This window comes from Acomys minous (assembly GCF_964271855.1).
Source record: "Acomys minous genome assembly, chromosome: 4".
NCBI lineage: Eukaryota > Metazoa > Chordata > Mammalia > Rodentia > Muridae > Acomys > Acomys minous.
In genome coordinates, this window is record NC_140486.1 from 45,674,963 (window position 1) to 45,702,453 (window position 27,491).

Here is a 27,491-nt window from a genome sequence, read left to right on the forward strand (position 1 = left end):
TCTCTAGAATGTTGCCTGGCTAGTGTTAGAGGTCAGCAGCACATTGGACCAGGGTTGGCTCACCGGATTCAGGAGCTCATTCTGAAGTGGCACAGGCAGCAGCAAGGGAGATAAATGTATCACCAAACACATCAATCAACCCAAAGCCCTCTTTTGCAGCCAGAAAGTCCACAGCCATTATTTAGTCCCGATGATGGCTGAATAATAAAAGTTATTGGGCTTTAAAAAAAAAACTTGGCAACAATAATTCATGAATGGGCTGTGTTACTATTCATGCCCCCACCCCCATTAATAACTGACTCATTTCTTCCTCTTAAAAAATATGTTGCATACTGTGGACATGGATTCAGTATACCAGGGCGCACAGGTAATTCTGTAGCACTGCACAGTATGCCAATCTGTAATGATGCTCATGAGAAGCTGGTCCTCAGGTATATGCAAAAGATACAAGGCAGAGAGGGAAGAAGGCATTTCCATTTTTTCCAGCATCAGTCTCTCCTTGTAGCCTTGGGTCTTCTGCCTGCCTTACTCCTGTAGGCTTAGTCCCTGTAATACCACACAGGTCTTCTGAATCTAGCTAGAATCACTTCCTTGTGCTGTTTTCTGAAGGGAAGTATGGCACATGTCTAGTAATTGGCTATATTAGTATGTAAGGAGATATTACCCGTGAAAATGTCTTCCCGACAACTCACTGTAACCTGTATTTACCTTTATTTATGAATTCTAGAAGCAGACAACATGGGCTTCAATTACAATCTAACCACTTACTTGTTTGTACTGAAAAACATGAAGAATTCATAAAATGGTTGTGAGGATTAAAGGAACGTATGCAATAAAGTGCAAATAACAGTATTTAGCACACATTTCATACTATATAAATATGTGCTACTATTATTTGTCCCCTTCCTGGAGTAGAAGAGCCACGAGTACAGAGGCTTTATCTTTTTCACATCATGGTCTAAGCCCCAAGCACACAACCAGATCTGTAGGAGATGTCTCATTACTGAAGTTAACATGGAGAACAGATGTTGCTACTCTGAATAATTTATAACATCCTCATTACAGGAAAATTTTCAATGGAAAAAATTTCCCCCTGCATTCTGGTCGATTTGCTCAGAACCATCTTTCTTCCAAGACCTCAGTCTCCCCAGATGCAGGGGCTGAGCTGAAGTTTTTGCATCTTTACTCACCCCACTCCTTACTCTATCCTTACTCCATCAATTGTATCAGTCTCTGAACATCCAAATGCATCATCTTCAAGTTGTAGATAAATAAATGATAAATACATGGTAGATAAAAGATAGATAATAGATATGCCAGATGGTAAATATATTGATTATAGATATATAGATAGCTGATTGAAACAGATGATAGACATAGGTCGAATGGCTTATGTATGTGTGTATAGCCAATGGCCATCGGAAGAGTGTGAATATGGTCCCTCCTCTAAAAAGAGGTAGGAGCTAGCAAGGCAGCTCGGATGGTACAGGTACTTGCTGTACAAGCCTAACAACCTGGATTGTCACCCTATTTACTGAAGAGTTCCGACTAGCTCATCTGGAGCAGATGTAGAGATTCTACATGGGGCCTCACATAGCAACTGCACATATAAAGTGAGGTTTACATGGGACGTGTCTTGCTACTTCTTCCAGTGACTGTGCATGCTGAAGAGAACGGTTTTATAACTCAGGCTAATGGCACGGAATCAACAGACTGCTACTGAGTAAATGTCTGAATGCCTGCTCCTGCACGCCAAGTCTCTCTCTGTGGTTCTTCTGGTTTTGATCCCTGTCACTCGCCTACACCTCTCGTTACTCAAGATCTGAGCAACGTTTTGTTTGAGTCACCGCACACTGGCTTCTAGAGTTCCTAGAACTTTCAACTCTGATGTGCTCCAGCTTCACTCACAACAGCCTTCCTTCCTGTCCTGCCACTGTCCTACAAGTATCCACTCACCACCACATTCCATGTGTATACTCCACGTCAGAGCGCAGAGAGTATTTCAGAAAGCACTCCCTGACCAGCCTGTGCAAGGTCTTTTTTTCCTTATATTTTCCTCTTAGATTTAAGTTTTGTTTTCATTTTTTCTTTTTATCTATTATACTTGTTAAAATTATCTATTATCAATTTGCTTGCTTTAAGAAAAAATGGCATCCATCGATGCAAAGACTCTTCTACGGATATCCTTGTCTAAAACAGTTAATATGTAGACTTCTGACTCCATCCTTTCAAAGTACGTGCTTTGTGTAGATATATTTTCTGTCTGTTCAGTAGTACTTGGTTAGAGATTCCATTCATTCTGATGTGCACTTTTCACTTTGTTATACATGCACCCAGTATTTATCACTACTGCATATAAACTTCTGAAATGAGTGGGCCTATCACATTTTCCTTGTGCCTTTTCCTCTAACTCTCTGTCACTGCAGACTTCTCTATGAAAACTTTTGTAAAGAAATCCACTGCCCTGTGGGCCCTGGGAAAACATCAGTAGTACATTAGGTTTACGACCAGTAAGAGCTGTTTCCAACTTAGGCCAAAGTACCATCTCAAAGCAGAAGAGCTCTAAATCCCATTACCCAAAATGTGGAGCGTCTTGTATCTCCAATCACTAGTGATTTCTAGGTTCTAGTTTCTGTCAGTTTAGTGGATCTAGAATAATATTTAATTGTTCTATTTTTCATTGTTATGATTTTAAACAGCTCATCACAGGTGTGTGAGCTTTGGGACTCTCCTCCATAAATATTCTGTTCAGATGGTGCACCAATTCCCAACCTTTACCTTCTTTTTTCAAGAAAGTCTTAAAATATTCTAGAAGATTCAAGTCTTTGTTTATCTCAACTTTACAAATACTTTCTCACACTGTCAGGCTTTTGTCAAATGTGTCCATGGTGTCATTCATTGACAGAAATTCTTTTTATGAACTAAAATCCCTCATGTTTTAAGCCATATAGTGTGCAGGTTTGAGGTTTGTTTCTGGTGTGTCTCTTCTCTGTATTGGTCTTAGTGTTCTCCGTGTGGATAACTTTCTTCCCTTCACGCATGGAGGGCAGCTGCCCACTGTCTCAAGCTTTGCAAGCAAGCCATGGACAGTCAGGGGATTGAGTCTACTTTCTCGGCTTGGGTCTACTTTCCTACAATGGGCAATCAAGAATGGGTGAGTCCTGCTCACTTGGAAAGTCGGGAGCAAAACAGATTAACCCCATGCTCAACCCAGAAGAGTTGGGTGTAGGTGGTTTTTTAGAGGAGCGTTTTCAAAGGCAGAGAAAGTAGTGCTGGGCAGAAAATCATTATAAAATGTAATGCTTTTCTTAATGTTCATTAGAGACACGGCTATCGTATCCTCAAGATAACTCTCAGACTTACATTTTTCAAACACTTCTGAATACCATGCCTTGGCCTGGAAACTCGCCAGGGCATGATCTCCAAATGGATAGTTCAGTCAGGAAGGGACCAAATCACTCAGGCCAATAGTTACCGAATGAGACAAAAGATTAGACTCACTAAGTGAGCTTTAAAGAATACAGACTTACAGGCTTTCCTGCCTTCTCTCTGAGGTTAAGCCTTGCAGAATAGACACCTAGAAATTGCGTTAGCAAAGAACCACTTTCCAGTTGCTAGGAGGAGAATCGCAGTGAGCATTACGAGCCCCTCATTTCGTACACAGGAAAGCTGGAGCTTGCCAGAAGGAGAGTTGGGGCCCGCCCGGGCTGTCGGGCTTGTGTGCGCTTCTGCGGCTGGACTTCAAACACCCTTTGACTCCTTTGTAAAGGGGCTGTGGATATAAATACAACTATCTCAGGATTTGCCATTTGACAAACATGTTCAGGCTCTCATCTCTGTGCTTTATCTTTCCTGGAAATCCTAGTAGGTTTGCAACCATGGAAACGGAGCCTACGATCCACACCGAGTCCAGCCAGCCACAGCTGCCCTGGACCCTAGACACAGCAATCTCCAGGCTCTGGGTGAAGGTGTACAGGGTTTCTTGGGCAGCCTCCTCAGCACTGCAGGTGTTCCGGAGGCAGCCACAAAAGCGAGCCTTTTGCTTTAGATCTTGGCTCAGTCGCTCACCAGGTGCGTAGCCATAGGCTAAATGCTTGTTCCCTCTGTGGAGCTGACTGTGTGTCTCAGGGGCTCTTTGTGAGGATGGGAGCCAGGACCTCGCACCACAGAGGAAGTGCTCAGCAACCATCAGTAGTGGGTCTGGCTTAGCAGGTCCTGTGCATTAATCCAGGTGCAGAGCAGTCCCTTCAGAAAGGAACAAAGTGTGACGTCTTATCTACCTCCACGGCTTAGTCATATGAAGTTAAGAGATTTACAGTTAACAGAAAGGTGGGATGTATCCCTACCTGCAGTAGATGGGATCTGCCCAGGGATATGAACCACAGCCCTAACCTGGCTGCTTACGTCATCTATACGAAGGTCATGTAGACACTCTGGTCCTGAGAGAGACACTGCCCATCTGCAGCCAGCCCTGTGCCAACCTTTCCCACAGTCCACAGGGAAGCCACCCACACCAACATGGCTCTTTGTCTTTCTTGGTTCCATCCTCTATTGAGGAAGACTCGCCTACTCCCATGATTTATATCCTTCAGTGGGATGATTAGTTAAGAGCAGTCACCAGGGACGTTCAGGAGCATCTCAGGAAGAAAACGATGCCACGTTCCGTACTGCCCCTGGAGACAGGTGACCTGACAGGCCACACAGAGCCATGTGAGGAAAGCACCATCCCCATCCACATACAGATGAAAAGGTGAGAAGCGCAGTGGTCGCTGTCTTTACTGTGGTCTCTACTGTAAATGGGGCACAGGGAGGTGAACAGTTCAGGGATAGCTACACTGGAAAATCTTAGTGGGCTTTGGGATTTAGCCTGTCAACTGGCTCTGGGATGATTAAGGCAGCAGAATATTGTCTCATGGGCTGTGTAAGCCCCGGCAGGGGGGCTGTGCATTCATTTCTGCACTCTCTTGGCCAAGTCCTTTACTCTTTGAGAACTGGCTAGACTTGTGAGAACGTCTCTCACAAACCAGGAAGTAATTTTAATATGTCGAAGTGTTATGATATATAAGCAGACAGTTTTTAAATGTTCACAATACACCCCAGAGCCGAGATGCAGCTTGACAGCAAACTGTTTCCAATTACTGCTCAATCTTTAGTGTGTCTTACTCTGTGTAAACATCTCTGAGTTAAAATAGACTCTTGCTCAGGTCACTGTAGAAGCAAAGGGATGCATGCGTGCATAGAGAGCCTATTATACAAGGACAGAGAACAATCACTATTCTATGAAGTTCTATTTTGTCCCCACAATGTAAGCACAGTGCCTGGAAAGTCACTCGTAGTAGGTCATCATGAGTGAGCCTCGCAAAGACACCATCCACTTCTCATCACATCCCTAGGACTTTCTATTTCTTTATAGCATTTCCTGTTCAGAGTGAGACTAGAACTCCCGCCCCCTTAAACTAGAGTTTACAAATTTAATAATCAAAGTGTTATGTTTTGGAGGTTTTGGTGGAAAACTATTTGAAAACAGCTTATGTGTTTTTTTCTGATACTTCCTGTTAACCTCTTGTCACTACATTGACCCATTTAGGCTGAGAGACAGAGAGAGAGAGAGAGAGAGAGAGAGAGAGAGAGAGAGAGAGAGAGAGAGAGAGAGAGAGAGAGATATTGTTCCAGGGAGAAGACACACAACAAGTCTTATGAGAGTTAAGAAAAAAAAGACTGTTTTGATATTTCAATTTTTAAAACTATAGCTTTTGTATTTCTAATAGTAGGAATGGATAGGGAATAGAAAAACCTAAACATGTGTAAGCAAACCTTCCTAGTCTCCCAGACTAGGAGTTTGCTGAAATTCGGAGTCCGTGAGGAGAATCAAGGAATGTAAGCAGTGTAGACAGTGGCACATAGCTGAGAAAATGGTCATTAAGCCTCTCTCTCCTGTCATGCTATATGAAGGTATCTACCTTATCTACTAATTCTATGCAGAAACTTGGTAGTAGGCTTGGTACATAGGCTTGGAAGATCTAAGAAAAAGAGGACACTGACCAGCTTCTGCTTACATCCTGAACATGAACTACTATGTGGTACTTTCAGGAAGATGGGCCCTGGGTAGCGAAGGATAAAGAGCTAGGAATGTCTTGAGAAGAATAAGATGTTCTCCCACTCTTGCTGTTTGCATACATGATTCCCTAAAGTTACTGCGTTAGAGAATCAGCTTGTGGTGCTATTGGGAGGTGAGGCTTAGTAAAAGGAAGTGAGGTCATTGAGGGCATCCCTTTGAAGGAAGCTAATGGGTCTCTAGCCTTTTGTTTTGTTTTGTTTTGTTTTCCCTTTGGTCTCTAGCTATCATGAGGTAAGCTGGTTCCTGCCATATGCCATCTCACTGAGATATTTGCCTTGTCATCAACTGTAATCTCTCAAACTTATCTTTTTATAATAGGACTGTGTGCACATGTGCCTGTGTGTGTATGGATTATCTTTAAAAGATTTAACTATGTAAAATTAATACAGGACTACAAAGAAAGATAAGTATAGCATAAAATATTACCAAAACTTTAAATTATAAAAATATTTTATAAACAGACTCATGATGCAGTAAGTAACAAATACCCTTTTTAACTTATGCACTAAGTTACTAATGCATAATAGCAAATTAACAATGAGTATTAGTAATAGTTAGAGGCAGCTACAAAAGGTAACTCACACAATTGAAGGAATAAGTCAAAATTTTAGTTTAAGGATAGTGAAATTAACAATATGTTTTCCCATCCAGGTTCTCTGATATCCTGGGTTTTACTCATGACTCTTCAGAGCTTGCAGACCCTGTATCATACAGCTGCTTCTTGAATGATCAATGGTTTTAGTCTGAACCATTCCTAAGTACTAAGTTACAAAATGTTGGGGCAGGGGTTGTGAACACTCATAGAACCCAAGGCCTTACCATGTCACAAAAAGTCCAAGAGATCGAGAGGATGGCCAGGTCTGGAAAAATCTGTCAATTGATTTGGTGAGATCATAATTCTAGAAAAATATACATGAAAATTGCCCAAGTTGGCAAAGCCCTGCATTTTAAAGTTGGATTTTTGCCAGTTTTATAATGCCCACTTACTCTCTCCTCCCACCTTCTTCTACCTCCTCCTCCACTCCATCTCTCCCTACCCAACTCATTCCCAGATTCTTGACTTTTGGTTATGCTGTATTACCATCTAGTTTAATAGGAGCATCTGTGTGATTGTTGGGTTGAGACTATCCATTGGTACTTGACACAAATATGAGAAGAAGCTGAATGTGATTCTACGCATATGAGGCCATAAAGATTCTACTAGAAGATCCTTAGAATCCATAGACATGTTCAGAAAATAGCGATATTAAAAAATGAACATGTGAAAATCAGTAGCCTTTCTATACAGTAATTATAAACACACTGAAAAGGAAACCAGAAAAAAAAAACAATTTCAATTGCAATAGTCTCAGGTAAATAAATACATAAATAAAACTTTAAACTGGGAAGAAAGAAATTGAAGAAAACACTAGAAAATGGAAAAGTCTTCTATGTTCATGGATTGATAGGATTAATAACATGACAACTGGCAATCCCACCGAAACAGTGTGTAGATTCAATGCCATTTCAATTAAAAAAATCGGCATGATATTATTACAGAAATAATAATTATTAAAATTTATCTTAAAATGTAAGAGACTTTGGTTATTCAAAGCAATTCAGAGCAAAAAAGAATAATACTTGGGGGATTACCATTCTCACCATCAAGCCATACTCCTGAGCCATAGCAACATAAATGGCATGATATTGGACAGAAACAGATGAGCTATCAGCTGAATTCTATCAGTGGAATAGAATGCAAACGTAAATAGAATGGCCTAGATACTCCCTTAGCAACCACTAAAGGCTCCCAGGAGGATATGAGAGGGACTCCAGCAGAGATTCCAAATAGCAGGGGCCATAGAGACTAAAGATGGCACCCTCTAACTAGACAAGCCTCTTAGTAGAGGGAAGGAAACACCAACCCACCTACAAAAACTTCAACTCAAAACTCACCCTGCCTACAAGATGTACAGAGGTAAAGATCAATGAGAGATTGGAGGAACGTCCAGCCAAGGCCTGGCCCAACCCAAGACCCACCTCATCGGAGAGAGCCAACCCCTGACACTATCAGTGAAACTCTGCCATGCTTGCAGACAGGCTTCAAGCAGAATTGTCCTCTGAGAGACTCCACCCAGCAGGACCTCGAGACATGCACCCAAACATTGGGCGATGCAGAGGGAGCCTTGCAAAAAAGTGGGGTGAAGGAGAAAAGAACCTGGAGGTGACAGGATCTTCACAAAAAAACCCAAGAGAGCCAACTAACCAGGGCTCAGAGGGGCCCGATGAGACTGAAGCATCAAACAAGACCTTGCATAGATTGGACCTATGCCTCCTACACAGATGTAGCTGAAGGGCACCTCAGGATTCACGTGGGTCCCCTACTAAGGGAACTCAGGGCTCTCTCTGACATAGAATCTCTTGCCATCTTTTCAATTACTTCCCCCTGGCAGGACTGCATTGCTAGGCCACAGAGGAAGAGGACACACTCAGTCCTGATAGGACTTGATGAGCTGGGGTGGATGGGAAAGGGGGGCTTCCCTCTTCTGAGGCATAAGGGCAGGGAATGGTGGAGAGGGAGGAGGGTGCAACTGGGAGGTGAGGAGGGATGGGGCTATGACAAGGATGTAAAGTGAATAAATAAATAAATAAATAAATAAATAAACAAACAAATAAATAAACAAACAAACACCCCAACCTATGGAGGCATTTTCTTAATTGGCGTTTCCTCCTTTCACATGACTTTAGCTTGCCTGAAGGTGATCTAAAGCTATTCAGCATAGACATTAAAATTATACGCTGAAGGAAAGAGCATCTTCAACAAACGTATTTGGAGAACTGGATGTCTATATGTAGAAGAATGAAACACCAGGCCAGCCTGGTCTACATAGTGAGTTCCCTGACAGCCAGGGTTGTGTAGAGACCCTGACTCACAAATGAAACAGAAAAGATCATCTACTATGTTCCCTGATGCCCTCAAGAGAAAGAAGCATTTGGGACAAGAAGAGAGGGAGGCATTGTGTTGGCGTTGGCAAAGAGAAGGAGCTTGAGTAATATCAGCCATTGTTAGTTTTAATGTACACTATTTCTCCTTATATTCTCATATCTAGCTTAGGAGATTTTAAAAAGTTAATTCAGTTTTCCAAGGGTTTGTGCATGGATTAGACAAGACTGACACAAAAGTATATAAAATGTACAGTTTGGTAGTTAAGAAGTAATCAGGAATTGGCGTTAGTATTAATATTAAATGAATTCAATACTCATTCATGCTAATATGCATATCAATATTTAAAAATGCAATAAACAATATTTTAAAATACTTATTTTCTAAGAGTCCACTGATGTGGAATAATTCTTTGGAGAGTGAGCCTTTTCTCATTTCCTTAGAGTTAGCCATATCTCTTTTCTCCAGAGGCTTATAGAGTTGGGGGAGATGATTAAACTAGCTGGAGCATTCCAGATGTGACTCTTCTACCGTGACTTAGTTTTAATCACATGGATGAAATAGAAACACAGAGTTGTTATGTGTCTCACAAACGTGCATCAGGGCAAATTTGCAGAATCTGGTATTCTCTCTTCAAGGGTCTCTGCAGGCCCCAGCTATATCCATAACCCTAGGCATACACCCAAAAACTTTCCACCATATCACAAGGGCTTGTGCTCAACTATGTTCATAGCAGCCTTATTCATAATAGACAGAATCTGGAAACAACCTAGATGTCCCTCAACCAAAGAATAGATAAAGAAATGGTAGTGCATTTACACAGTGGAATACTATTCAACTATTAAAACCAAGGCATCATGAAGCTTGCAGGCAAGTGGATGGAGCTAGAAAAATATTCTAGTGAGGTAACGCTGATCCAGAAAGACACTCAGGGTATGTACATACTTATAAGCAGATTTTAACCATGTAGTACAGGATAAGCATACTATAATTCACAGACCCAAAGAAGATAAGTAACAAGGAGGACCCAAGGAAGATGCTTAAATCTCACTCAGAAGGGGAAATAGAATAGACAGTGGAGGCAGTTGAAGAGAAGGAACAAGGTAGGGGAGGGAACGTGGAGAGGTATGAGGGTAGAGATCAGACCTGGGAAGAGTGGGGATGAGAGGACAGAAGGCCTGCAGAGGGAAGAGAAAGCACTCAATATGTTTTATAATGTTCTAATTGTTTGATCCAAGGGAGAATGGTGATCTTGACCAAGCAGAGCATTTTTGCCAGGGATTTTGGAATTGGGTTCTAAATAATAAGGTCATTCTTTCTTAGAGGCAGGTGAAGCAGCAAGCCATAAAACTTATCCAATGTCATGGCCACATTCTTGGTATATACACAGCAAGAAATGGCACAGGCACTGAGGAAAGGAACAGAAGAGAGGTCGTCTAACTGCACATGGTCCACTTCCAGCCAAGCTCAGGTGCATCCTCAGCTTGGGTGCTGTGGTGTCATGCCAGATCACAAAACTGCCAAAAATGATTCCAGACCGGGGCTAAGTCGAGGGTGAATCGTTTCAGTACAGGACGTCTACCCAGGCTGGTCACATGGATGGCATGCAGAATGCACTAAACAAAGTTTGGACATTCCACTGAATAACAAGAAGCCAGCACTTCTAGCTCCTGGTATAGCCCCCAAAGGGAGCAAAACGAAGCAAACAAACCAGTTTAATGAGCGAGAGCCTCGCTTTCTTAACAGACCCGCTATGCTTCCCAGTGAATTGCTCTCTTTCCCCTGAAGAAACAAATTGGAGGAATATGAGCAATGAGAAGATGAGCACTCAGTGAAGGATCATTTTCCTGTTGCCTTTCAGTTGGGGGAGGCTGACTGTAGCTTTACAAGCCCACGCCCACTTAGTTCCTGTTTAGAGGTACCTGCTTCACAGCTACACTGAGCTATAATGCAGTCTGCCTCCAGGATTTATCATCTGCATACATATGGACGGGTTCATTTCTTTCATCACTGTCATCTTTTGTGTGAATGTACTGCCTGAGCACTCTGTGAGGGCTTTTCTGGGAGATTAAGCACCCTAATTTAGCAGCTGGAACTCACTAAACTTAAGCAAAGTGGGAAAATTGGTTCTCCTGCCTTTGGATGCAAAGGGTGCATTGTCTCCCCGCCCTTTGGGAATTGTTCACTCTGCATCTATTGCTAATGTGCATTGCGAGCTCACTCTTTGCCACGTACGGTTGTAAGCAATTTGCACAGAGAAGGCAATTTGCTTCTCCCAATACTCTGATACATAATTTTGTGATGTGCACTTTACAGGTAAGCATGATTCACCTACCAAAGTAAAAGTAGTATTTGAATTCAAGAAGTTACAGTTCAAAGCTTTTAACCACTGGGCTATACGATCTGAAAATATGCACATATATGTATGCATGTGCCTGGCATTTAGGATGGTATGGCAAACACAACTGCGCCACTGCCTTCTCCCATGGAACTTACTAGACAGTCTAGTGGGGGGGGGGTAGATAATTATAAGATGGAAGAAGAAATGGGCACTGGCTTAGGGATGGATAAAGGGTTTCCTGAAGTGGTAATTAGGAATTGGCCAAAAAAGAAAGAGGAAGGAAAGGAAGAATGGGCAGCCCCAGTGTAGAACACCTGCAGGTTCTGGGCTGGGAGGGGCAAAGTTTGCTGGAGTCTTCAGGTAGTCTTAGATGGCTGTGGCACAGAACACTGAGGGGGAGGGTTGTGCAGTGCCAAGAGTGAGCCTGAGAGGATGAGAGACTACATCTCACTAGGAAGAGTTTGTGTCCAGACCTAGGCGTAGGACCAGAAGTTAAGACTCGGCCTTGCCATCTGCTTTGTGCAATAACTTTGGCAAACTGTGCAAGCCTGATGACAGTTTCTATCACCCAGTGGTAATCTTTATGATCAAAAAGAGGGAGGCCAAGAGAAATGATGAAGGTGTCAGGTTCTTCTCATTTTGGGTCCTGCAGCATCTTCAAGGGCATGAAGACACAGCCTTTTTGCTGGCCAGGACCACATAGGCAAGCCACAATCTCATCAATACTTTTTTTCCCCATAAAGTATGTGTAGATACACATAACAATGGGCTGGTGACCAGTATCTCTCCCTCCCCAGTCCAGAGTTCAGACTTTTAGCATACCATGTGGATAGAGCCACAGGCACCTTCATTTTTACCCTATCCCAATAGAACAGAGCCCTCTTTATAGTCAGCTTGTATCTAAAATCTTACAATGGAACAACTGCAAGATATCTACAATACTGACTGAGTGCACCAAATTGCTTAAATTTGATATAGGATAAACTAATGGACACAAAGAAAAAAGAAACAAACAACCCCCCCCCCAAAAAAACAACAAGAAAACAAAAACAAAATAGCCTCCTTGCAGATGTGGAGTATTAAGGCCAGAAGGATTGACAGACAAGAAGCCTTTCCTACCACACTAAAAAGAGCCAAAGCACAGATGTAGCCTTCATTTGGGCAGTAGTGTAACGGTCTCAACATTCCTCCTGAGGTTTCTGCAGTAGCCAACTCACACCTCATGGACTCTTGTCTTCCTCAAAGGGTAAATGGTCTAACAGACCCAGTTCACAGCTACTCTCTTATTTGTCCTCCTATCCAATAGGGCAGAGCCTGTTTCCGTTCCACAGACTCAGATAATTAGACAAAAGGACACTGTAGCACTGTAGGCTCACACACACACACACACACACACACACACACACACACACACACACACACACCTCACTTCATTGTCTTTCTTCAGCCTGTATGTTTCATCCAGGTGAAGGGAGCTCTGCCTCTGCAGCACTTCCAGCTTCCCCCATTCCATCTTCACCCAGCGTGCTTGGCTCAGCTCCTCTTCTCTGCTGCTTCTGTGTGCTCCCCCCCACAAAACCACACTGGCTACACCCAGCACTCTCCCATGTCTGTCATCGATGTTCTCGGCCGCTGCACATCAAGTCATCTGCCCTGTTGATGTATATGTTACGTGACCATCTCCCAGTCTGTGACCAAGTGCTTTAAAGTCTGTCTCGGACAAAAGCATGTTTGGAGTTCTTTAGTCTCTCAAACTCAATGGATCTTTGGTATGACTCAGAAAAATTACTTCTAAATTCTCAGGCCCAAGGGACGTCTCAAGTAAGAGGATGGATAGCTCTTTTACAGACACGAGGCAGCCATGAAGGATGACAAGCCCCAGCATCACGGTTAGACAGAAGTTGGAAAATATCACCCAGATCATGCGTTATAGCACAAATTTGAGGAAGAAAAGGGTAAGTTGTTCCTATTGAAACTGCATGAGGGGTGAGATTAGGTGAAGCAAGGAAAACCCTGGGCTGGGCAGACAGCCTTCAAGGAGAACTGTTTTTCCTTGAAATATTACAAATCTATCCCAGGGAGCTGCACATGCTTAAAAAAAGTGCTTAACCCTGAGAGATAATTGTTTCTGCTATTTTTCTGTAGCAGGATATGATGGTTCCAAGGGAGCTATGAATGGGTTTTAGTTTAGATTGTAGCATAGACTGAAGACCATGAAAATAGGTAAAATGGGGAGAGAAATAAGACACAGAAATATAAGTATTATATTGTTCTTGTATGTGTAGATCTGGAAGGGAAAAGATGGAGCATTGAGGAAAGAGACTAGCAGGACTTGTGGGAGGAACAAGAGGGTGACACAGTAGTGGGGATGCAAGACACAATGACCTCATATCTGTGTAAATGGAAATGTCATAACAAACCCCACTCATTTGCACAGTTAATATGATTGAATGATGATCACAAATAAAGTTCATAGCATCTCTTTATTGGACAGCATCAATAACAAGAGAGTGACTTGAAAGTGGAAGGCGATATATTAGGATTTGAGATGGGAGGGTCCTATTATTACAAAGAGGATGGTTGAAGAAAGGACAGTAAACGCTATGAAAGCATAGTGTATGCATGCACAGAAATGCCAAAAGGACACTCATTAACTTGAACAGTTAAAATGAATAACATAGGGGGCCTGAGAGTTGGCTCAGTGCTTAAGAGAATTATATTCTTTTATGCTCCTGAATTTGATTATCGGTACCCACATTGAAAGGCTCACAATTGCCTATAACTCTAGCTATAGGGGCCTCCTACATCTTGGGCTTCCCTGGGCACTGCACTCAAATATACATATCACCCCTCAGAGACTTATATACATAATTAAAAATAAATTAAAAAGTTAATATTAGTGAAAAGGAAAGAAAGTGAGCTAGTCTTCTCTTTTCACTAGCAACTTAACATCCCAATATCTCCACTTCCCACTTTGACCACTCAAAATCTAGGGTAGCTCAGAAGTTCTCTCACTGTCCATCCCAAGGACAATCAGAGTTCCTGCCATGTTGGTGTGGAATCAGGGCAGGGGACATAGATTAGGTCTAACAGTGCCCTGGGCATAAACAGGCCCAGTTAAGGTTTGCAAACAGCTATGCCCAGCATGCCAAGTGGACCCAGGTCCAGAGGAAACAGTTCTGATAAGAAAGAGCCAGGAGAGATGGAAACAGAATTGTACTGAGGAGTACAGGTGAAGATGGTTGGGGTTTCTGAGTCCTAGCCCTCCCTGATGCTGGTCCACAAACACTGTGGCATAAAAAGAACCCTGAGGAGCTTTGGAAATAAGATGATGCAGAAGCTTAGGCAGTTAGATTTGGTTTCTATGGCATTCCACCAAGAGACTCCTAATCCTGTTGGCAAAGTCTTTCCAAGACACTCCAAGGAAAACAATGAAAATGTATGTTCCTTTCTGAAACACCTGGGAACTGTTTACATTTTCATGAGCTGACTGTGCATGCCTGCGACTCCTTGCAATGTAGCAGGATGGGTGCAAAAGAGAAGCAGAGGCTTGTCTTCTGAATGGTTTTAAGTTTTGAATCTGTGCTACCTGTTATGTCTCAGCATTGAGAAGACAGTTGGAAGGCCTGGTTTGTGACAACAGTGGCATGACAGCAATAACACTAATGGCCACCGTCTTATGGTTTGACAAAAGCTTTCATCTCCACTTGCTCATACTCCTGGCTCTAGGTAAGGTATCGTTTCTGTGAGCTTCATCTTGCAGGGGAAGAAACCAAGTGGTAGAGAGGCCAAGCAACTCTTCCAGGTCTATATAACTGGACAGTGAAACTGCTAGGCCTGGACTCAAACCCTCTGACCTGCATCTCAAGTCTCCTTCAAAATACTATGGTGCAGAGCTACAGGTGACCATGAATCTGGATGAAAATGACTTCATAGAAATAGCTCACCTTTTTGAAGACTAAGGACTCTGTCTCCCGGGGGGAAGGGAGTTTTCATGGCATCAGCACAGAGACAAGACTTACCTTGACACAGCCTGCTAGTTTCTTCCCTCAGAGTCTCCAGGGAGTCACAGATGGTAATCTGACTTTCTGGGGGTTATTTTTTTAATTTTTTTAAAAATATTTTATTAATGTATTCATATTAACCTCTCAATTGTTATCCCATCCCTAGTATCCTCCCATTCCTCCCTCCCTCCCGCTTTCCCCCTACTCCCCTCTCCTATGACTGTGACTGAGGGGGACCTCCTCCCCCTGTATATGCTGATAGGGTATCAAGTCTTTTCTTGGTAGCCTGCTATCCTTCCTCTGAGTGCCACCAGGCCTCCCCATCCAGGGGACATGGGAAAATATGGGGTACCAGGGTTCATATGAAAGTCAGTCCCCACTCTCCACTCAACTGTGGAGAATGTCCTGTCCATTGGCTAGATCTGGGTGAGGGTTCAAAGTTTATTGCACATTCTTGGTTGGTGCCATAGTTTGAGTACAACCCCTGGGCCCGGAGCTGCCCATCATAATGTTCTTCTTGTAGGTTTCTGGACCCTCTGGATCCTTCTATTTCCCCATTCTCCCATGCTTCTCTCACTTAAAGTCCCAATAGGATGTCCTCCCCTCTGTCACACTTTCCTAGTAAATGAAGACTTTCGTGGGACATGCCCCTTGGGCTAGTGTTCAGATATAAGTGACTATATACCATTTGACTCTTTCAGCTTCTGGGTGAACTCACTCAGTATGATCATTTCTAATTCAATCCATTTGTCCACAAATTCTGGGAATTCCTTCTTTTTAATAGCTGAGTAGTATTCCATAGTGTAAATGTACCACAGTTTCTTTATCCATTCTTCTACTGAGAGACACTTAGGCTGTTTCTATATTCTGGCTATTATGAATAAGGCCACTATGAACATGGTTGCGCATATGTCCCTGTTGCGTGGTGGAGCATTTTCTGGGTATATTCCAAGGAGTGGAATAGCTGGGTCTTGAGGAAGCCCTATTCCCATTTTTCTAAGAAAGCACCAGATAGATTTCCAAAGTGGTTGTACTAGTTTGCATTCCCACCAGCAAGGAAGGAGTGTTCCTCTTTCTCCACATCCTCGCCAGCATGTGGTGTCACTTGAATTTTTTATCTTAGCCATTCTGATGGGTGTAAGATGGGATCCAAATGGGAAAGGAGGAAGTCAAATTATCCCTATTTGCAGATGATATGATAGTGTATATAAGTGAACCCCAAAGTTACACCAGAGAACTCCTACAGCTGATAAACACCTTCAACAAATTGGCTGGATACAAAATTAACTCAAAAAAAGTCACTAGCTTTCCTATATACAAATGACAAACATGCAGAGGAAGAAATTAGGAAAACTACACCCTTCGTGTTAGCCAAAAGCAATATAAAATATCTAGGAGTAACTCTATCCAAGCAAGTGAAGGATTTGTTTGAAAAAATCTTTAAATCTCTGAAGAAAGAGATTGAAGATGACATCTGAAGATGGATGGATCTCCTTTGTGCGTGGATCAGGAGAATTAACATAGTAAAAATGGTCATTTACCAAAAGCAATTTAAAGATTCAATGCCATCCCTATCAAAATACCTACAAAATATTTTGAAGTAATTGAAAGATCAATTCTCAACTTCATATGGAGAAACAAAAAACCCAGAATAGCAAAAACAATCCTATACAATAAAAGATCCTCTGGAGGAATCTCCATACCCGATCTCAAGCTGTACTATAGATCAACAGTAATTAAAACAGCATGGTACTGGCACAGGAATAGGTTGGTGGATCAATGGAATCAAATTGAAGACCCAGAAATGAAAATACACACATTTAGTCACTTGATTTTTGACAAAAAAGCCAAATCTATTCAATGGAAAAACGATAGCATCATCAACAAATGGTGCTGGTCTAACTGGATGTCTACATGTACAAAAATGCAATTAGACCCATATTAATCACCATGCACAAAACTCAAGTCCAAGTGGATCAAAGACCTCAACATAAAACCAGAGACATTAAATCCATTAGAGGAAAAATTGGGGAAGAGCCTGGAATACATTGGCACAGGAGACAACTTCCTGAACAGAACACCAACATCCCAGGCCTTAAGGTCAACAATTAACAAATGGGACTTCACGAAGCTGAGAAGCTTCTGTAAGGCAGGGGACACTGCCAACAGAACAAAGCAACAGCCTACAGACTGGGAAAAAGACCTTCACCAACCCTACATCTTACAAAGGTCTAATTTCAAAAATATATAAAGAACTCAAGAAATTATACATCACCAAACCAAATAACCCCATTGAGAAATGGGGCTCAGAACTAAACAGAGAATTCTCAACAGAGGAATATCGAATGGCTGAGAAACACTTAAAGGAATGCTCGACATCGTTAGTCATCAGAGAAATGACTTCCTGGAGTTTAAAAGAGCCCGTGGTGTGCCATGAGCTGCAGTAAATGTTTGCTCAGTGAGTGAGTAAAGTCACAACTGAATGAGATGAAAAGAAACAACTCTGTGAGTTGGGGTGCCTATGTAAACAATGTGCTTTGACCATAGGCAACCCCAAACTAACAAAAAATGTCAAATGAAAGTTGGTCCATTTCAACCTACGAGGTTATAACCTGAAAATTTAAACTTCAGTCGTCTTGGGGTTCGGGGGAACCATGAAAGCTCAGAAATTTGAACAAGATATTGTGTATTAGAGACATTTTTTTTGGAAATATAGTTCTGTATATGTCAGAGCCTCAAAGGGATTCCTGAATCCAAAATATTGGTGTTAATACCAGAGAGGAAGCAAACAGAGCGGAGGAAAGGGTTCCCTTTGTAACCTATTGTGACCTAAGAGGCACATTGCTAATACATGTTTTCACTCAGAACTTGATAGGGATTGATATTCCTCTGCAAAACTCTGAAACCACATTGGCATTTAAATGCCACTGTAACTGGATTGACAGGCAGGACCTTTACGTACTATCAAATGACAGGTGCACAGCCTTCCTAGGGAATAGGTTAAGTATCCCCCAACTCTTTCTTGAGGTGCCTTCCTCCATGTTGGGAGCCAGCAAGAAGACTCCCCAGATGCCAACACCTGGACAGTGGGTTTCCTATGTTCTGGAATCATCATGAACTGAATAGATTTATAATCTTTAGACATTACTTAGTGGTATTCTGTTTCAGGAGCAGAAAACAAAGTCATAAATAAAGCCCAGGTATGCTAGACAAAGTCTATGAAAGAGAAAGGGTGTCCAGGTCACTTTTTATTTGATTTATTTTATTGTATTTTTTGCATGTAACTTCACTAGAGGAAAAGTCAGTTGGAAAGTGGTTTGGGGCTTTGAAGCATAGAGAGTGGCGATCAGCTGGAGCATGTCTACCTTAGCTTTGGACTCTTAAGCTAAATTTGTTCCATTTTTAATTTATTATGCTTTATTTTTCTTAGTTTGTATTTAAAAATAAGCTTGCAGTACACGTATCTGGAAGTTTGTGAGACAACCTCCTTGAGGCAGAAGATTGGAACTAATGATGTCTGGAGCTGCCTCTCATCTGTATATTTATAACATCATCTAAAAAACTCCCATGAGAGAATACCACTTTCCTTGTGTTTCTATATGATGAATTTCATCTTGTTGTTATGGTAACTAATGCACTAAATATAGCATGGAGGAAAGGGGAGTATCACGTATACGGCAACATGAAATTGTTATGACAGCAGTAGTTCCAAAAATAAGTAAATTAATGCTTGTGGTTTTCTTTCTTCCAATAATGAGTTTTATAGTCTAAGCACGAATCAGATCTTCACTCCAATTTGGAGATAATACAGCAAACAGTAATAGTGGTACACTTAAAAAAAAAAGTCTTGCTTTGCCTGGTCTGGTGACACATACCTTTAATTGCAACACTTGGGAGGCAGAGGCAGGGGGATCTCTGTGAGTTTGAGGCCAGTTTGGTCTACAGAGTATGTTCCAGGATAGCCAGAGCTATTGCACAGAGAAACCTGTCTCAAAAACAAAACAAGTCTCACCTCCCTTTGGGAAGAACAGATGAATTATAACATATATCTCTCTATCCACCAATATGTCTGTCATGCATCTATAATGTATGAGAAAAAGTACATATTATCATTAAAATGCATGTTTGTATGTGTACCTAGAAAAGCCTTGGTGGTGAGACATGGAAAGGTTAACAAGATTATTCTAGGTAGAGATTCACAGATAAGGGTTTTTCAGGTTTCATTGAGGTAAGGATTACATACCATAACCTTATAATGTGTCCAGTGGAATGGGTTTTAGTATTCATTGAGTTGTACAGCTCCTGTCATGGACTAGCTGTAGAAATTTTATTACCACATCATGATAACCCATGGCCATTATAGGTCGTGCTCCCTTTGACTACCCACTGTTGAAGCTATTTATATAAACCGGTGTTTGTTTCTCTTAGCTTACTTCTTATCCTGGCCATCACGCAAATAATTCAGACCTTTGTAATACAAGGCTTCACAACACAATTTGAGCAGCTTAAGTCTGTTCTTAACCCTCTACGCTATTTTGCTATCTTACTCCCAGCAAATATCCTAGCCATACTTGCTCTTTGAAGCTTTGCTCAGCTCTAGCTCTTTCCTCTTGATCTTCCTTGTATTGCTACCCTTGGCTGAACCTCCGCTGAATTCTTTACTTCATCTTCTAACTCCTCCTCCTCTGGTTGGCAGGAAGTTCAGCCCTATTCTCTCCCCTGCTCACTGATTAGCTGTAAGCTAATGAGGGGAACAATTGGGGAACAGAGTTATACAACATTTAGACAGAAAATCAGAATTTAAACTACACAATAGCCTTATGTTTACAAGCCACACTCTACCCTAGTCTCTTGCAATCATTAATATACTTTGTGTACCTGTGAATTTATGTATAATAGCCATTTACATAAATGAAACCATATAATTAGTGGCCTTTTGTTCCTATTTGTTTCTTTTGCTTATCAAGCTTTCAAATTTCATGCCCACACTGGCATATATCAATATTTCATTCCTTTTTAGTTCTAAATAGTATTCTATTGTGTGAATTTTGCTTACCTATGCCCTGACTGATAAATATTGAAGCTATTTTTACTCTCTGACTATTATAAACAACGTGGCTAGGAATGTTCCTGTGCAACATTGTATGTGGGTATACATTTTAACTTATTTTGAGTATCTCCTAGGACTTCAGTTTCCTTGTCATAAGTCAATACTGTCTTCAACACTTTGAGAAACTACTGGAACGCTTACAGAAGCTACCCCAATATGCTTTCTCACTAGTGATGCAGGAATGTTCTAGTGTTTGTTCTTTCTTCCTAAGCCTTGTATCTTTTTCTATTCTAACTGTCCTATTAGCCAAGAAGAAACTATCGCTATGTTTTGAACATGGTTTGCTGTCTCTGGAACTCATGTTGATATTTGGTGCCCACTGGAACAGTACCAAGAGGAGGCAGGACCTTTAGGAAAGGATGAAAGGAGGCACTGGCAATAGGTCCCTGGTAGATCACTTGCCTTGTATGTGTGAGACATTTTTGTTCAATCTCTAGTACCACAAACTGATTGGAGTGAGGGGCTAGATTATTAAGAGAGTGCCGTCTTGTAGCATGTTGATTCTTGTTTCTGGGTGACTGGACTGGTCACTGCACCATCAGACTGTTATAAAGTGAGCCCTATCCTGGCCTTGCTTTGCCTCTTTTGAATGCATCCACTTTCCTTCCATTTTTTTTTCTTTACCATGCTGTAGCACCATACAAAGCCCTTATGGGATGCAGCTTCCTGGTCTTGGATTTTGTGGCCTTAGAACTTTAAACTAAAACAAATTTCTTCACTGTGCAAATTTCTCAGTCTCCGGATTCTGTGATAATAACAGGAAATGAACAAAAGCAGTGGCATCGTACTATCATTTTTTATTTAAACTTTTCTCCTGGTTATGTAGTGTTTTCATGTGCTTAATGTTCATTCCTTTGTGTTTGTTAGAGAAATGTCTGTTTAAATAATTTCCTTGCTCTTAATTGGATTTTTAATTATTGTATTAAAACTTCTCTATATAATTTAGTTCCAACTCCCTTGTCACACATAACATGCATTTTTCTTTTAATTCTCTTGATTGTTCCACTTTCGTATTATTAGCCTTTGTTTTCTCAAGCTGTCAATTTTGGTGAAGTTTCTTTCTTTTTTTTTTTCCCAATTTGTACTTTTGGTGTTATATGTAAGAAACATTTTCTCAATCTTACTTATGCCATACAAACTTAGTATTGGGAATGCAGACATGTATCCGTGGTAAAGAGCACTTGTTGCTCTTTCAGAGGCCCCTAATTCAATTCCCAGAACCACCCTGGGTGGCTCATAACTGCCAGTAACTCCTCAACTTCATAGACTCTCTCTCCGTCTCTCTCTCTCTCTCTCTCTCTGTCTCTGTCTGTCTGTCTATCTGTCTGTCTGTCTCTCTCTCTCTCTCACATACACACACACACACAGAGTCACACACTCACAGAGTCACACACATACAGAGTCACACACTCACAGAGTCACACACACACAGAGTCACACACACACACACACACATACACAAATAGCAACAAAATGCCTTAAAAAGAACAAAAATCACTATCGTATTTAATTATAGGAGTTTGGATTTTAGTTATGCACATGGCCTGTTTTTTAGTTAATTTTGTTTTGTATGAGATAAAAGTCTAAATTCATTTTCATGAGCTATAAGTTGTCCTTGCCATATGAATAAGAACATTGTTTTCTCTCACTGTATTGTCTGGCACCTTTGCCAAAACTCAGATGGACATTAATGGGAAGGTTTATACCGCGAGTCTCAGTTGTGGTTCATCGACACAGTCTGTCACAGTTATTGTTGCTATGCTAAAATACTCCAGGATTGCAGCTTGGGGTGAAGGACTTGTTTTGCCTCACGGTTTGAGAGCTCAGTCTCTCAGGGTATGGATGTCCTAGAGGCAGAAACTTGATGTGGCTCTTTGTGTTGCACACACGGCCAGGAAGCAGAGAGAAAAGGGTAGGAAGCGGAGAGAAAAGCTCAGCAAGCTTCCTCCTTTTTATGCATTCTGAGACCCAAGCTCTAGGAATGGCCCTGCTCAGTCTTAGGGGAGTTTACACACATTCCCCGCCACCACAGAACCTCATCTAGCTAAGGTCTCACAGGCAATGCTCAAAGGCTCGTCTCCTACGTGAGTCTAGATGCTGCTAAGTCAATGACACTAATAGGCATAGGCCTCTGTCTAGTCTTAGGCCAGCACCAAACAGCTCTTACTACCATAGTTTTGCATGGAAGTCCTCTAACTTCATTCTACTACGCCAGTATCCCAAGGTTAGACGTATTACCCAGGCTCCCATGCAGCTCCCTATGACCTTTAAGGCCAGCTCATCAACACCTAAAGACTTCGAAAAGGATTATGTTACCTCATAGATGGATATAGTGATTATCCCTGTCTTAAATATGTTATAAAAACCATGGGCACTGGATGTTCCTTCCCTCTATTTTATTCAGATCTCTGTTAATTTCCTGGAACGGCATTTTGTAGCTTTGGTGTGGACAAGTGCTGTTCTTTCTTTGTTAAATTTAGTACAAGACATGCTTTTTATTTTCCCCCCCACATCGTTGTAAGAACTTCTTTCTTAGTTTCGTTTTGGAACTGCTCATTTTTGGCCTACCTACATGAAGATAGCTGTGAGCTAGCTCTAAACTCTACTCTTAGTTCTAGTGGCCTTTAGTGGCCACTTAGCACTTTCTATATACGCGGCAATCCTCATCTTATCCAGAGAGCCGACAGTGTGCTTTCTCCTTTCCAAGCTGCACGCCTTTTACATCTCACCTACCTAACTGCTCTTCCAAGGTACACGCTCTAGCCTGACGCCTCACACACCCGATGCAAAGAGACATCCTTGAAGTCTCTGTGCCTCAAACGGAAAACATTCACCCTCTTACAGATTGAGGTGAGATACGATATTTTTGTAGACGCCTTACTTTGTTTGTTGAATCAACAGCCAATCCTTATTTGTTTTATATTTTTTTATGAAATGAAAGCATTCTGCAATGTAGAAATGTGCTGTAGGTTTTTAAAACAATTTTAATGATTTACCGGTTTCCTGGGTTAAAATTGAAATTTTGAAGAATGATGAACAAGGATAATAAGAGCAGAAAAAGCAAGCAAGGCTTTGTTGAGAAGGAGAGACACAGCAGGGAGGGGGTCCCCAAAAATGTGTTGCTGAATATCACTATTTCATATGTGGAGATAATAGGATTATAGGATCAGTTATCATAGTGAACAAAGGACTATTGTACTATCACATTTGGAAAATGGTCGTGTGATTATCTCATGCAGCCATGTTAGAAAAATCTTTCAGTACAAGAGAGGACTTCAAGTCACTTTGTAGCCAAGGTACGACTTGAACTCAGGATCCCCTTGCCTTCGCCTCTCGAATAGACATGATCCCAAACTTGGCAAACACTTCTATCAAGTGAAAATTGCCCTTCTTGTTTATGCAGCATTTTGATTGCATTTGGCACTAATGGCCACTTTTGGCCCACAAGTCTTCTCTTTATTTGATTATCAAACCTTTGGCTTGGCTAAAAGTCTGCACGGCTCTATAAATAAGGGGATCCTATTCCCAGGTGGTTAAGTCTCTAGGGGTCCCATCGCCGCTCTACACCTAATGATTCACTTTAAATAAGCAGGTGACCTGGTTCAGGGGGGGATGAAAGGTAAAAGGTACCAAGCCCGGGGTCACGTGTCTGTAAATCTCAGCAGTTGGAGGCTGAGGCAGGAGCATTGCAAGTCTAAGGCCAGCTTAAGATGCACAAGTTTCAGAAATACAAGAAAGAATAAAGGAAGGAGGCAGGGAGGGAGGGAGGGAGGGAGGGAGGGAAGGAGGGAAGAATAAACAAGTTCTCTGGAGGGTATTTTGGAAATCTCTCTCCACCTTGATCAAAGCTGATGCCCTTCCAGTCTTTGAACAGTTGTGTGAGTACATGATGCATAGAATTGCAGCAGCTCAGTTGTGACCATGAATGAGGGAATGAGCTTGCAGCAACAAGCTCCTGCGCAGTTGTCCAGATGGGCCCTCTGCAAGGGCGTCTAGATACTCTGTGCTCACCACACTTGGAGTTCTGATGTAGGGCCATATTTTCTCAGAGGATGGGGCCCATTATTCTAATTTGCACAAAGTACAGAATTGGCATTTGTAAACCATGGTTTACTTGAGTGCTCTCTCCCCTGCAGTGAGAACACCTTAATTTGTTATGCATTCGTCACATGTTCCTATAGTTTTTTTGGTTAGGTTACATGCTATCTGATAGTGAATTCCACAGGGGAAAAGACAACGGCTTTTGAAGCAATCCATTCTGTATGGCTTGCGTATAAGCAGATGCTAATTTTAAAATGCTTAATGACCAAGTGGTACGTTGATTTTTATATTATCCATTTAGCACCACCATATGCTATGCATATAAGATGTCAAACATCTGGGTACATTAGAGCATCTGGATGAATGACTGAATGTGTTTTCATCTTAACCAGGATGTTTTGGCATCAAGTAATCTAACCCCAAGGTTAGCCTGCAACACTTGGGGGCCCTCCTGCTTTTATTCTCAGATGTGGTGAGATGCTGAACTGTCGCAGCTGAGTGACGGCCACTCACCATGTCATCCTAACTCCAGGGAATTTCCTTCAGCCAAGACTCCTTTGAAAGGTCTTTCCTTGTTCCAGATGTTGCATATATGACAAGATGTGTTGTAGCATGCTGTTGAAAGCGCCTTCAGAAGAAAAGTCCGAGGAGGGAACTGGTAACAAAGCCAACATTCCTTTGTGAGACCAGAGGCACCAGGCAGCTGTCTAGGTATTAACATAATTTAATGTCTTTTTCCTCTTCTTTTGCTTTTCAGCATGTCTTCTCCATAGCCAAGTCTCAGATTTGGTTTTGTATTCTGTGACACTGTGAGCATACATTGAAGACCAAGTGCTCCCAACTAGTGAGTCCTAGTGACGGCATCTCAGTTCATGACTTCACCCTCATTTATTTAATGCACGTTGATACTGCTTAGTTAGATTGTTTTTGATGTCTTATTTCCAAGGCAAAGATTTTTCATATAATGTTACTGGTTACTGAAGTCCTAGACCGGGAGTAACTGGGCCAAAGAGTATGGAATTTTTTTTCAGGGACTTTCTGTTTGTTTTCTATTGCTGAAATGACGAGTTGGAGCAGAAGTGATGGCTTCAAACAATGCTTGTTATAGATGCTGCAGTACTGAAGGTTACAAGTCAAATAGGGTTGGCTGTTTGAATCTCCCAAAGGCTAAAATGAGGGTGTGGGCAGGGTTGCCTCCCATCTAGAGACAGAGGCGAGTGTTTCCAGGTTCTGGTGCATGGCTGGCTGAGTCATTTCTACACAGCTAGAGAGTAGGTCATGTTTCTTTGTGGCTGTTGGCTAGCACATTCCTTAGGGCTGAATCTTTCTCACCGTGACACACCACCCTGCTTTATATCTATCTTCTTCTTCTTAAAAATTATTTATTTAGTTTTTATTTTACGTGCATTCAGTGTTTCCCGTGCGTGTATGTTCATGTGAAGGAGTCAGATCCCCTGGAACTGGAGTTAAAAACAGGTGTGAGCTGCAGTATGGGTACCAGGAATTGAACCAAGGTCCTACTGAAGTCCTACAGTGCTCTTAACCACTGGGCTATCTCTCCAGCCCATCTCCTCTTTTCTTAAAGGCTCAAGTTATTACATTAGAGCTAACCAATAATTTCTCTGTTGTAAGATGGACTTATAGTCTTAGTTCCAATAGTAAAATTCCTTTAGTCTGGTAGAGATGGAAATCCAAGGGGGGTGGTGAGGGATCCTGCCAAGCTCAGAAATAGGATCTAGGAACATCCAGAATGTTCTATAGCTGTTTCAATTCCCTCTAGCATTGAATGAGAATTTCTGTTTGCTTCTACTCTTGAAAATTAGGAAAGCAGATCACATTTGACAGGTGAAGGAAGTAGTACCTCTATGTTTCAAAAATGCCCATTGGGTTGTTAATCAAAAGTGAATTGTAATGAGTGTTTTATAAAATGGTCAATCAGGGCAATGTTCCAGGTAAAACAAATATATACATTGAAATATGGCCTCCATCTCATCCATCTATGTGTATATGGTTCATTTCTTCCCCCTGGACTCGATGATTCTCTGTTCCACAGCTTGCATGGAGCTCTGAACAGAGGGTTGCCAAACCAGATGTTGAACAGCTGAGTCAAGAAGTGAACACAGTCAACAGCATGAGGAGGTCACCAGGACTGTTGCCACCAATATGCTGGCATGGGCTTTGAGAAAACACCACAAGACCCTATCTTTGCCTTTGGCATTCTGTGCCAAATATGCCATAATGTCTTTCAGAGATTATTTCACACATATGCAAGCAAAGTGATGCCAGATTCAAGCTGCTTTCAAAACAGCGGATGTGAGACCCCTAAAATTTAAGCTGCAGGATGACTGCAAAGGAAGAAAGGAAAAACATATGGAAAAACCGCAGCACGGTGGGGCTTGTAGAAAGACTCTCATAAACGTGGTAAAATAAATACTTCCGCTGAAGGAAAGTCCTGTACTTCATTCTTATGGTCTGTTTCTATGAAAAATGAAATTGCATCGTGACACTCAATTCAGAGGGGACTGAAAAACCTTGGGTCTTAACTATAGATGAATTTCAGGAGCATTTGACTCTAATACTTGGATTAGAGTAACAAAGGCTATAAAATCCAAAGCTTTTCTTTGCTATGAATGGGCAAAGTGAGTGGAAACTTGGCCAAAGCTGTTACATCAAACTCAGAAGATAGGTTGTTTGAAATTGTAAACCAGGTTCCTAGCATAATGATACTTTAGGTAGGCACTGGTTTGGTTTTCACAATGGACCACTTGTATAATTTGAAACTAACTGAGGTATGGGTAGGATCATTCAACTTATTAATTGGCTCTTACAAGGAAAAGAGATGACAGGGAAGTTTATTGGTTCTTATCGTGGATGTGGCTGATGATGGACAGAGGTTTGAGGAATAATTTTGTTTCCGGAATTGGCTTCTAATTACCCATTCAGATTATGAAACT

General features: G+C 41.7%; 1 protein-coding gene across 1 annotated transcript in view; it reads right to left on the minus strand.

The window, feature by feature from the left end:
• Positions 1–15,426, minus strand: part of KCTD16 (potassium channel tetramerization domain containing 16) — a 351,666-nt gene extending 336,240 nt beyond the window's left edge. The window contains exon 1 of the mRNA XM_084780553.1: positions 15,405–15,426. The gene's annotated coding sequence lies outside the window, so the exon portion shown is untranslated. The remainder of the gene's footprint in view (positions 1–15,404) is intronic.
• Positions 15,427–27,491: the final 12,065 nt, after the last annotated feature.